Raw genomic sequence first — 12358 nt, 5'->3', positions numbered from 1 at the left:
AGAGAGGCTGTGGATGCCCCATCCCTGGCAGTGTTCAAGGCCAGGTTGGATGGGGCTTTGAGCAACCTGGTCTAGTGGAAGGTGTCCCTGGCCATGGCAGGGGGGTTGGAACTAGATGATCTTTATGGTCCCCTCCAATCCAAACCATTTTATGAATCTAAAATTTACAAATCCACGTATTTATAAATAGACTGATCCATTCAAAAGATGATCCCAACTGCCTTTGAAAAGGTACCTTTAGGACTGATTTCTAAGGTATTTTCAGATTTGCTGAATACATCCCTACTTCCTGATACTTCCTTTGAAATCTTGTCTGTTCTTTCTAATACAAGATTTACTCCCTTCCTTCACACCAAGTGTCTGAAACAATGGTAGTATACATATCTTCCTGCAGAAAATTAACTCTTCTTGCTCTTCATTTTCATCTAATAAACTCTCTCCTGCTCAGTGTTGTTTTCTGTTAATATAATGGTATCTAAAATATGAAAGTGCCCTTGTAAGTGACAGACACCAACTTGCCATCTTAAGCAGCTTTTCATAAGAAAATCCTCATCTAGCAAAGCAACCAGTCATTCATCTTGCCAATCACAGTGTCACTTCTGAACAAATCAGACTTAACATTTTCATTATCACACTCCCACTATGTTTTCCTCAAGGCTAAGAAGTTATTAAATTGTATCAACATTTTCATCCATGCTCTGACTAAAATAATTCAACTGTGCAGTGTCACAACTTCCATCAAAATGGGAGGAAATTTCATATTCAAGTGTTTAAAATGGAATCTCTGATGACACGCCATTGAACATATTTTATGCTTATGTCTCCACTTTATGAAAGTATAATCTTAGCACCTATGTTTGTGGTGGTTTTGGCATATCACTAGCTACAGTAGCTACATCTATAGTGTGCTAGCCCTTCAAATAGCTCTTTCAGGTGAGAGGTTTGACCTACTAGTACTAAAAAAAAAAAGTTTCTTGATTGAAAAAAAAAAAGACAGCATTAAACAGAGAAGAATTATTGTTTGAATTTAGCATATTTATCCTATACTGCATTATTTTTCATGGAAAGATTCTCTCTTAATTAAAACTCATGTGGCTTTATGGAGGTTAATCTTGTCCCTCATGAAGACCATGCAAGTTCTGTTACTGATTCCAATATGACATCCAACGTTCATTCCCTTTGGATAAACAAGATTTTACTGTTTATAAGCTTTGAGATGCATGAAGCTTTGTTATATCTGCAGTAACAGAGCAACTGAAAAATTCTTGCTCTGGTTCTTCATCTATACCTCCTCTCCAATTCACATCAAAGATCTTATGCCTTATGTCTGTTTGCACAGCAAATGAGTAAACAATATGAATGCACTCAAATGAGTAAACAATATGAATGCACTGTACACTTTGGAAAATTATACAGCAATACAATATCCACAACTTGAACAATAACATCTGAATGGGATGAACAAAAATTAGCTCAGAAAGTTGTATTTCCTAGCCACATTTAATATTTTTCACTGTGAAATCTTCACTGTGATAGATATTTCACTTTATTAGTATGCTTTGAATAGTAAGCAAGCAAATTAATTATTTAAACTTGACTGCAAAATGATAATGAATTTCTTTTTCATCTTTGAAGCTTTCAAACATGAGGTAGAAGCACCACCAGATTTAGGCAACCTCATTACTTCAAATTGTATTCTTAGGAACAAATCTGTCTTTAGAAAAGGATTACATTTATATGTAAAATCAATTAATCCAGCAAGTAAGATCTATTACATCCTCTCTCTTTAAGGAACTGCATATTATTGGATTAATTTTGTTATTCACTAGTACCTGTAGAACGTCAGATGCCTGCAGTTCTAAAATGCTACACTTATTTTCAGGACAGCTACTGTTCTCCCTAGGCAAATCTGAAGCATTTGTATAAAAGCTTTTACTTAACTATTTGCCATACGGGCAGTAATATTAAAGAGTTTAAAAACCTTAACAGACAATAAAAACTGATTCTAGCCTCCTGCCTAAAAGCAATGATTGTACAGTAATGTTTTCAAATGTAAGATAAAAGTATTTCTTTCAAACATTGAAGATTTGATGTTCCTCTTCCATTTCATGAAAACAACTGAAACCAAAAGAAGAAGCATCAGGACCTTATTCACAGCAGTTTTTGACTGCAGATATTCCCTGGCACAGAGACTTCAGAGCATGGAGAAATTCTCACTGAAGGATCAGAATGGAAGAGGATACCTGCCATTCTCTTACTGGTTCACTTAGGTGAAGTCATCGAAATACCTACTGGGAACCCAATGGCTGCTCCTGTATAAGGTGAAGTTCCCATTAAACACAAAAGCTGTAGAGTTCACTCAAATCTAATATTCAGACTTAAAAGGGATTTAGTGTAGGCACAGTCTTCAGAGGAAATGAAGGATCAGGAAAAAGAATTAAAATCTCTTCTATAAGGTCTACATAAAATTTAAGTGCAGTAGTGCCTTTACATAGGCAAATTTCATTTTAGGATGGATTCACCCTAACCGTAAAGAGGCTAAAGAGTCACTGCCACTGCATTCTATATATTAGATATGATCACATACTTATGTAGTCATTTTAGCTGTTCTTCCTAAGTGTCATGGTTTAACCCCAGCCAGCAACTAAGCACCACGCAGCCGCCTGCTCACTCCCCCCCATCCAGTGGGATGGGGGAGAAAATCGGGAAAAAGAAGTGAAACTCGTGGGTTGAGATAAGAACGGTTTAATAGAACAGAAAAGAAGAAACTAATAATGATAATGATAACACTAATAAAATGACAACAGTAGTAATAAAAGGATTGGAATGTACAAATGATGCGCAGGGCAATTGCTCACCACCCGCCAACTGACACCCCGCCAGTCCCCGAGCAGCGATTCCCCCACCCCCACTTCCCAGTTCCTAAACTAGATGGGACGTCCCATGGTATGGAATACACCATTGGCCAGTTTGGGTCAGGTGCCCTGGTTGTGTCCTGTGCCAACTTCTTATGCCCTGGCTGGGCATGAGAAGCTGAAAAATCCTTGACTATAGTCTAAACACCACTGAGCAACAACTGAAAACATCAGTGTTATCAACATTCTTTGCATACTGAACTCAAAACATAGCACTGTACCAGCTACTAGGAAGACAGTTAACTCTATCCCAGCTGAAACCAGGACACTAAGCAAGGCTTGCAGGGTTAGCGCCATGAGTGAACTAGAATTACTTCTAGTTTACACTTTAAAAAAAAATAAACAAAAGGCCTATCATCAGGTTTTCTAGTCTAGACTCTATCCTCCATTAAGGTTATCTAATAAAATAAAACATTATCTATTATGTTGTTCTGGGAGATATTAACAAACTTATTTTTACTAAACTTGGTGACATTAAATGCTATTTCCACTATGCAACAAGGAAGTGATGCTTCTTTATTTGAAAGACCTTTAGAGCTAAAGAATAAAGTAAAAAGAATGGCTGTTATGGTTCAGACCAAAGATTGACAGACATAGCCTAATATCCTGTCTCCGACAGCAAACCAAAAGTGAAGCTTTGGGAAAAAGGACAAAACAGGTGGATATAATGCAGTCATTCTTCTCCCTAGCTTTTAGCAGTCAGCAGTTTAAAAGCTATTCTAGCAATCTAAGAACTTATATTACCAAATTCTTGGCTGTTGTATGTGTTGTTCAGCATAATATTACCTGTAGGAAAACATATTTTTATTCAGAATTAGAAATACTTTGTTTGCCTTTATGTCATAAAGTTGGGTCCTGTTTGAGTCAATTATTGCAAATATGTAAAAGTAAATCTAAAAATAGATGAACAGACCATTTAGGAGAGTAGGTAGGATGAAACACTGAAAAAAATTTACTTACTGACAGAATGGGCATTGAAAAAGCATCCTGCATTTCTACTTTTTTGCAATTTTAAATGCTCAAACAGTATCCAAGACAATGATTTCTATCAAGATGTATACATCAAAGTTCATTCTTTTAGCTTGGGCTTTATGGTTTCTGTATTTCATCCATTTCACACTAATTATATAATTAGCCCTTGTAAGACACAGGCTATTACATAATCTCAGGTGTAACACAGGCATAATCATTAACATTTCTATCTGTCCTGAATAACATTTCTTATCAGCAATTACTTTTCAGGGCCTGTAGCCAAACGAGTAGAAGACAGACAGACAGCGATTTTAAGTGTGGGTCTGATATGTGCAGTGTTTTATGCTAAAACCTGAACACATACTTATTTTGGAAGCCCACATTTATTTCTTCAGATTTCTCTAGCTCCCTGCCCTTGGGAAGTTGCTACTGTTGTCAGAATAAGAAGATAAAAATAGCACTGTTAGAGAAGCAAATGCCACTTATTTCCAAGTTATGTTACACAAAATATGTCTTCCTCATGAGCAGCTAAAGCACAAGGCTTGATAACTGACTATCACCACTACAATAGACTGTAAATGTGATTGCAAGGATTAGCTCTGCAATATTTTAAGAGGGACGGCACCCTCAATCACTAATGGATAGTTATATGTGTGCCTCTATCATCTGGTTTAGTTTCACAGACTAGATTTTATTACAGACACCTTCTGTCACTACAGTGGATCACTGCCAATCTAAACCATTGATCCCGCAGTCAGTATCTGACTCCTGCTGCAATGCAACTGTTAAAAGTTTCCCTCGTTCAGTTTTTCTTTCAGGCTGAAGAAAGCAGGCCATGCTGGAATGCAGCCATACTATATGAGCTGTAGAGATGCACATCTGTAGTTCCAATTTTTTCAGCCAAGTTTAAAAGTATAAAAATATTAAACCAAATGCAATAAAGACTGGGAATGTCAGTCTGGCGTGGTGTCCATGTAATTTGTCAGACTACTTAGAATGGTGAGCTACTGTATTTCAGTTTCAATATACTATTTTTCCAGGAGAGATGGTGAATTCTGATAAATGAAAAATGAAACAGTTCAGTGCAGTTCATTAATTATTTTTTTAAAATATTCATAAATTTACATATGCTGACTCCAAGCCCACGAAGACTGACAAACTCTTAATTCTTAAGATTAGAAACTGCAAGCTGTCTTATTGGTACAGAGAAAACACATGTCTACAGGTAATTTTAGCCTGGTATCATACCTCATGCTTCTGGGTAGCATAGGCTGACCTAACTAATTTAATGCTATAGTCTCCACACAGAAAATCTGTGTTAAGTCTTGAAGGATTCACGAATGCATATAAACATTTGGCATTGGTTCCAAAACTGTTTTCTAACTGATCAATTTTTTCTCCCCCCCCCCCCCTTTTTTTTCCCCATGAACTCCAAACATTCCCAAGAAGGAGTATTTCTTTCCAACTGCCCCTGCACCACACTTGTACTCTTTTTTTTTCCATTCTGGTTGTCTTCTTTTCTCTGATTCTTCCAGTACAACTCCAAATATTTACATACAATTATTCCCTCTCAACCACCCCCTACTTATTCTTCATATATATTTACAGTTTAGTAATTCTCAGGATTTGGGGATGATGGAGACAGTACTCTCCAAGATGACCACAAACAGCTTCTGTGAGGATGAAAAATGTAAAACTCATCATCTCCCCATTTGTCCCACATGGTATTTCCACTTACCTCACCCACCCTGCCCTCTCCCATCTGCTACTGCAGTTCCCTTTCTCCCCGTCAGCCTGGTGCATCCTATAAGCCTGGCACTGGCAATGATGGGGGCACCCTATGAGGTAGAGAAATCTGTAGTAACATCTATTACAGAGAACAGGATGCAGGAAGAGCTAAGAAAAAAAAAAAAAGGTTGCAATTTATCAATTAATTGTTCAAAGGGCATTACTCTTGTTTCTTAGATTCTTGTGTCTGAAGAAAATAAGGAGAAAGAGACACCCATAAGAAGTTAGCAGGGTGAAAATCTGAAATGCATTCTTCCAAACAGACCCAAAGCCAAAGAGTCTGGAAAAGAGTTGCTTAATTGGTGCATCATTTGTAACAAAGCAGCTTTGTGTAACCTGAACCTTTACACAGCGTAGCAACTGACTGCAACTGGCTTATACCATATCTTGGAGAGATAAAGGATGCAAATTTCATTTGACACAGGAAAAGGAGTTGGACACCTGCCTTACCCTCCCCCCATGCATTCCTTGAAGGAAGGAGAAGGGAGGAGAAGGGAGGAAAAGAATGTGAGGTTGGAATAAGATGTCATGGGCCAATGACTTTTCTAGCTGCCCATTTATTTTCTTGTTTTCATCTTACCTCAGTTCTTCATAAATCTATGTATTATTATTAAGGTAACTTACTTTCACACATTGTGCCTCAAGAGCTATTAGAAACATTTTAATTATAATTTCAAAATATTTTGGCCAGTTTTCTTCGAAGTAGAAACTGATAGGCTCCATTTATACAAAATAAACAAAACCAAATCACTACATCTATAGAATTTGCCATGGGAAGTGTTCCACGTGGCAAAACTGTATCTCCAGCTCTCTTGTTTGTGATTAAAATCTTTAAAACATGATGTGAAATCAAACCAGAGATTAATTCTGAAAGGTGAGCATCTGACCCATTGATAGCAAACACAGAAACTAAAGAAGTAATATCATTCACTACACCTAACTACTGCCAAAAAGATGTTAAAAGTTTAAGACAATCACTGAAGACCCCTGATTTCCTAATGCATAAAGGTCCAAATGAACTTTGTTACTAAACAGGTTCCAGTTTCCTCCCAGGATTGTCTAATTATGTAGTATTCACAGTCAAAAATGAACAGCTCACTGAGGAAAAAATAAATTAAAAAAATAATCCGTCACACTAATGGCAGCAAACACAGAAATGCCAAATTATTGCACAGACTACATACTGATCCTTTTTGTAATTACATTCATGTTAAGCATCCTATTTACAGTTTTAAGTAAAGCTGACAGAATCTGCACTCCATTGCCTCAGAGTATGACAACTTCCAAAACCATGACATGAAGTCTTGGAGTCATATTTCATGCATAATTCTGCAATATAAATAACTGCTATTGGAATATATCACAAAATAAGTGTAAATTATAATTGCATCTACTCTGAGTTATGTATGTATTAACAACGGTGTTACTAAAGACTGCAAATAGTGAATCTGTTCCAAAGTCATTTAGGTATTTTTTAAAATTCTACCCAGTAACTGTAATGACGTTCAAAAAGCTCTGATCTAAGTTCAGTAATGAAATTGCATTGACAGATTTTTTGCCCAGTGCTTATCAGTCAGGTAACAAACAAGATTAATGCTTTTTAAATATTTATAAGGGAGGAAGAAAAAGGAACTGTGCTCACAGAGAATGTATCACTTCTTTAAAAGAACTTACCGTTGCTTGATTTCAGCAGGAGAAATTTGACAAGGCTGACAAGGGAGGAAAGCAGGTGGGCAGGAAATCTTGATTCACGGCTCTGTCAATTCATCCTCAACAACCTTGTTATGTGGCTGAATAAGTGACAGTTCAGGATATTTTAAATAAACACCCCCATTGACTGTTGAAAACTATTTTTCTCCTCTACAGCAAAATCATTAAAACTCCTGTGAAGAAGTTGTCAGATTTTTCCACCTGCTATCAGAAAGAGCAAAAAGTCAAGCTCTAGCAAGTCTTGAAGCAGGTGTAATTTTTTTTTTTTTTTTCACAGCACTTACACAGGCTGCTGTGGTAGGAGATGGCACTGTAACAGAGTAATGGGTATCCACCATTGTGTGTTGTCACTGCCCTGCACTTCAGGTGCACTCTGGTGACCAAGGCAAGAAGCAGCAGAGAACGTAGATGCTTATGTCTCGGAAACAGAACTTTCTACTCATTGAGATAAATGACAGTCTCTGTTGACTGCTACTAATTTTTCTACAGGTTGGCATATACATGAAAAGAATGAATCAAGGGAGAAAAAAAAAAGAAAGAAAAAAACACTTTACCAATACAAAGCCAAACAACCTAACAGAGTGTAACTAACTACATAACATAACAGTCTCCAAACATAAGCAGAAATAATTTAACTCAAACTAGTAGCCTTCAGTCACAATGAACCCCACCCCCCTCCCATTCAATAAAATCCTGGGAGAAAAAAAAACAAAAATAATCCCAAATGCCTCCCCCACTTCCCCACCCCCAACACCACCAAAACCAAAACTCTTCTACTTCAGTTCAAGTCTGTAATTGTTGAGGCTTCTTTCAAAATTGCTTTCAATATAATCGGAGACACCAAATACGAGGCATTAAGACAAAAATTACAGCCTATTCAGTCTGGTCATGAAATACCCCTAAAGTTAAAATTTTAGTGATCAGGTACAAAAAAAAAAAAAAAAGGATTGGCTTGTTTTGGTTTTTTGGGGGAGGGAAGGTGGTGGAGTTTGGCAGATGGGAAGAGGTGACGTTTCACATACTCTGGCTGGTATTACCAACACCAGAGTGAATACAATACCCGAAGGCATCGATAATGAGTTTTATTTTCTTAGGCAGGTGCAGGCACATACATGACACTTCAGACAGATCTGCACCACAGCTAGGGAGATCACTGAAGCTAGAGAAACTACCTGAAAGATTTCTTCATATTGCTATTCTCGCTATGGGTGAATTGTATAGATGTGGATAGGGGCCAGCATGAGGTTCATAGAATCAAATCCTAAAGTGAACTCAGAAGGTTTACAGGCCTCATTCTGATCTCTTTCATCCTTGCTGTTCAGCACATTTGAAAAAAAATTTAACACTTTGACTTAAGTTCTTTAAACATATGTCCAATTTGTAATGCTGGATTTAAGTGAAATTAAGAGAAATTTGGTTTAATGCACATCAGTAATACTTATGACTTCTCTGCTTTGCACTATTTCCCTGCTTCTTTCTTGAATTTCCTTGCACCTTCCCTAGCCAAATCTTGCCAGTGTTCTGAAAACTGACTGGGTTAAGCTCATTGGTAAAACCAAAGGTAGGTAATGCTTATCTTGGCAGATGCAGCTGTATCAGAGCAAGGTTAAACACTCCTAAGTACTTAACAGGATTCCTGTTGCCAATGCTGATCACAGCAACTTCTCTACCATCACACCTACTCTGAGCATCACCCTGTCACTGTACAAAATGTCAGTATGATGATGGGAAGAAGCAGAATGAAACAGAACAATCTACATTTTCCTCATTTCGTGGAAACAGAGATTTTACTAAAATAAATGCATTGGGCACATTTACATAGCAGCATTGCTAGTTTATCCTCCAATTCTACTTGTCTCTATCTTCTAATCCTTTTTTTTTTCTTACTCAATACTGATATAGGCTATTATTTCTGTCAGTATTTCTCAGCTTTGAAAAGTTAAATCTACTTGAAAGAGCCATTAAATGGTCACAGAGGAGAGCTTACTCTTCTATTCCATGCCTGCACTGCAATGCTGCATCCATGCAAGCAATGACACTGGTCTTTTCTCTAGTTAAAATGGTGCTGATACAAGGCTGGGTTTTGATCACTCTGTGTCCCTTTTAGTCTCACTTGACATAATCTCCCCTTCTTCCTCCCACTCAAAACTTCTAGCTGATTTGGAACTCAGGTTAAAGAATTCTACTTTCCCCCCATTCTCCTGCTTGCAAGGATGCATCTAACAATGATAAAATGTAGAAATAGCTTTCTGAATTTAGGTTCAGCATCTGAGAATAGGATGCAGCTGTCGTCCTGCTCTGTTTTCCCTGACAAATGAATAAGCATCATCATAAGATTTTTTTCAAATTATGAAGGGGAAGGTTAGATTCTTTATATTCTCAGCACTTTTCTAGGAGATATAAGCAATTAGTATAAAGGCTGGAAGTGCATTCAAGCAGGCCATTAATTATACATTTCTGATACTCTTACAATTAACACCATCTTTCTGAACTAGTCCCTCTGACTTCATTTGGACTTACTCTTAGCAAGCTATCAGGCCAAAATTCAGACTTCACAATACAGAACTGTCCTGGTTTCATCTGGGATAGAGTTAATTTTCTTTCTAGTAGCTTGTATTGTGCTGTGTTTTGGGTTCAGTATGAGAAGAATGTTGATAACACACTGATGTTTTCAGTTGCTGCTAAGTAGTGTTTAGACTAAGTCAAGGATTTTTCAGCTTCTCATGCCCAGCCAGCAAGAAGGCTGGAGGGGCACCAGAAGTTGGGAGGGGACACAGCCAGGGCACCTGGCCCAAACTGGCCAACGGGGTATTCCATACCATCTGACGTCATGTCCAGTATATAAACTGGGGGGAGTTGGCCTCAGGGGGTAGATTGCTGCTTGGGAACTAACTGGGCATCAGTCAGCAAGTGGTGAGCAGTTGCATTGTGCATCACTTGTTTTGTATTTTCCAATCCTTTTATTATTACTATTGTGCTTTCATTAGTAGTAGTATTATCATTATTATTTTCTTCCTTTTTGTCCTATTAAACTGTCTTTACCTCAACCCATGAGTTTTACTTTTTTTACTGATTCTCTCCCCCATTCCACTGGGGGTGGGGAGTGAGCAAGCAGCTGCGTGGTGCTTAATTGCTGGCTGGGGTTAACCTACAACAAGAACAGTGGCTTAATATATGCACAATGAAATTACTAAAATCTAGAAGAGCACTAAAAAAAATGAGAAAAGCTGTATTTGTTATTACTTGAAAACATTATCTAAACCAAATGTAAATGTCTTTTAATACACACAATGTAATATGTATTTCAGTATTTTTTGAGGTGTTACATATCCTGAAGTCCTAAGTTTCAACACCGGTAACAGAGACACCAAAAAAAGCAACTTGACTGAAGATACCTTATACTAAAACCTGAACAACCCCCTCCCCTAAGATTATAGTAAAGAAATAAAAATGATTTTTTATGAAAGTGTCCATTCTATTGAATATCAGCTATGCTACTGTACTACTGCCATCACATTGAGAACTTTCATGAACTACTTGGGTTTAAATGGATTATCAAGTATAACATGGACAAATTAAAATAAAAAAGTAAGTGCTTCCAAGGAGAAACCTCAACAGCCATACATCCAGCATTTCTGGCTATCTTAGCTCTGACTGACCTCCTTACTTCAAGGTGATCCCCTATCTGACTCCCTGCTTCAAACTGTTGTGTAGCTTGGGATGCAGGCACAGGATTCTCTCACTCTCAGACACAACCCCCACTGTAGTATTCTCATTTATCAACCAAAATTTCCTTGGCAGACTGGAATGTAATTATATTCTTTTCTGAAAAATGCCAATGATACCCCAGTGATGAAACATCTTTTTAGTTTTTAGACCAAATATTACTTATTAAAAGAATCTGCAAGAAAAAGAAGCATGTAAATAAATAAATAAGTGAATAAACAGTACATCTAGCTTACAAAGTATTGAACAATCTTTCAAATGGGGATCCTGACTGTGGCAATACACTCCCCCCCGCCCCCAGCAGGAATGAAACTTCTCCAGGCAGGGAGAAGAGCAAAAAAACCTAAATGCTGGAGGCTGCAGGTTGAAATTTGAACTGGCCAATAGAGATGTGCCAGGTACACTGAGGTGACCTTCTTGGCCAATAGGGATTAAAATGACCACAGATCAGATTCGACAAGGGTATAAACGGGGTCCTGCTGGAGGACACGTTGGAATCAGTCCTCCTCGGAGCAGTGGGTCTGCAGTCAGGGACCCTCCCTTGGGTCGGGGCACTGCGTGAGGTAACTCCTTAAGGGAGAGAGCCTTCAGCTTTTAGGTGAGTGATCTGTGCATTTTGAGTTATCACTTTTAAACCTCAAGGATTCTTAAGTCACCTGTGTAGTACTGATTCCCCTTACACCACTGAGCCTGTAGTTCACTACTGTTACCAGAGTTCTAACTAACTTTTCTACTGAAGAATAAATCTGAGCTTTAACACCTGTTGGATTTGAGTGTGCATGCATCCGTAACACTGACCTATGTATGTTCTCTATTGACATGTCATAACCTCTGCAACCTGTATAGTTTACACTACTCTACCAACTGTCTAATCACATCATTTTCCTAAGTTCTCCTTGAACAAACATCTTAGTATTTATGATTTCTTTCCAATCCCTGATTTAGTCAGAAAAAGGCTTTCTTGGACTCTGAATAAAGCACCCAAAAATCTAATCTTTTCTCTTACCATGAAACTGCTATTTTCCCACTTTCCCCCCTTGCAATCACTTCTGTGCTGATAGCCATGACCAACTATAATACATTGCAACAATCCAAGAAAAAAAAAAAAATCTAGGATGGAATAAACTCATCCTACTAATCAAAAAGCAGGGGTGCTCAGAATTAAATTTGGCTTCTTGAAAATCTGGCTTTTACACCTCTGTGCTTCTGTTTACTCCTATGTAAAGTAAGGATGATTAACAGTGCAT

General features: G+C 37.7%; 1 protein-coding gene across 1 annotated transcript in view; it reads right to left on the bottom strand.

Annotated features, from left to right (window-relative positions):
* The window catches only part of CNTNAP2 (contactin associated protein 2), a 1269587-nt gene that overhangs the window by 1051352 nt on the left and 205877 nt on the right, over nt 1-12358 (bottom strand). The gene's annotated exons all lie outside the window — the stretch shown is intronic.

This window comes from Buteo buteo, chromosome 2 (genome assembly GCF_964188355.1).
Source record: "Buteo buteo chromosome 2, bButBut1.hap1.1, whole genome shotgun sequence".
Classification (NCBI taxonomy): domain Eukaryota; kingdom Metazoa; phylum Chordata; class Aves; order Accipitriformes; family Accipitridae; genus Buteo; species Buteo buteo.
The sequence above is the reverse complement of the archived record's forward strand: the minus strand, read 5'-3'. Positions and strand labels throughout refer to the sequence as shown.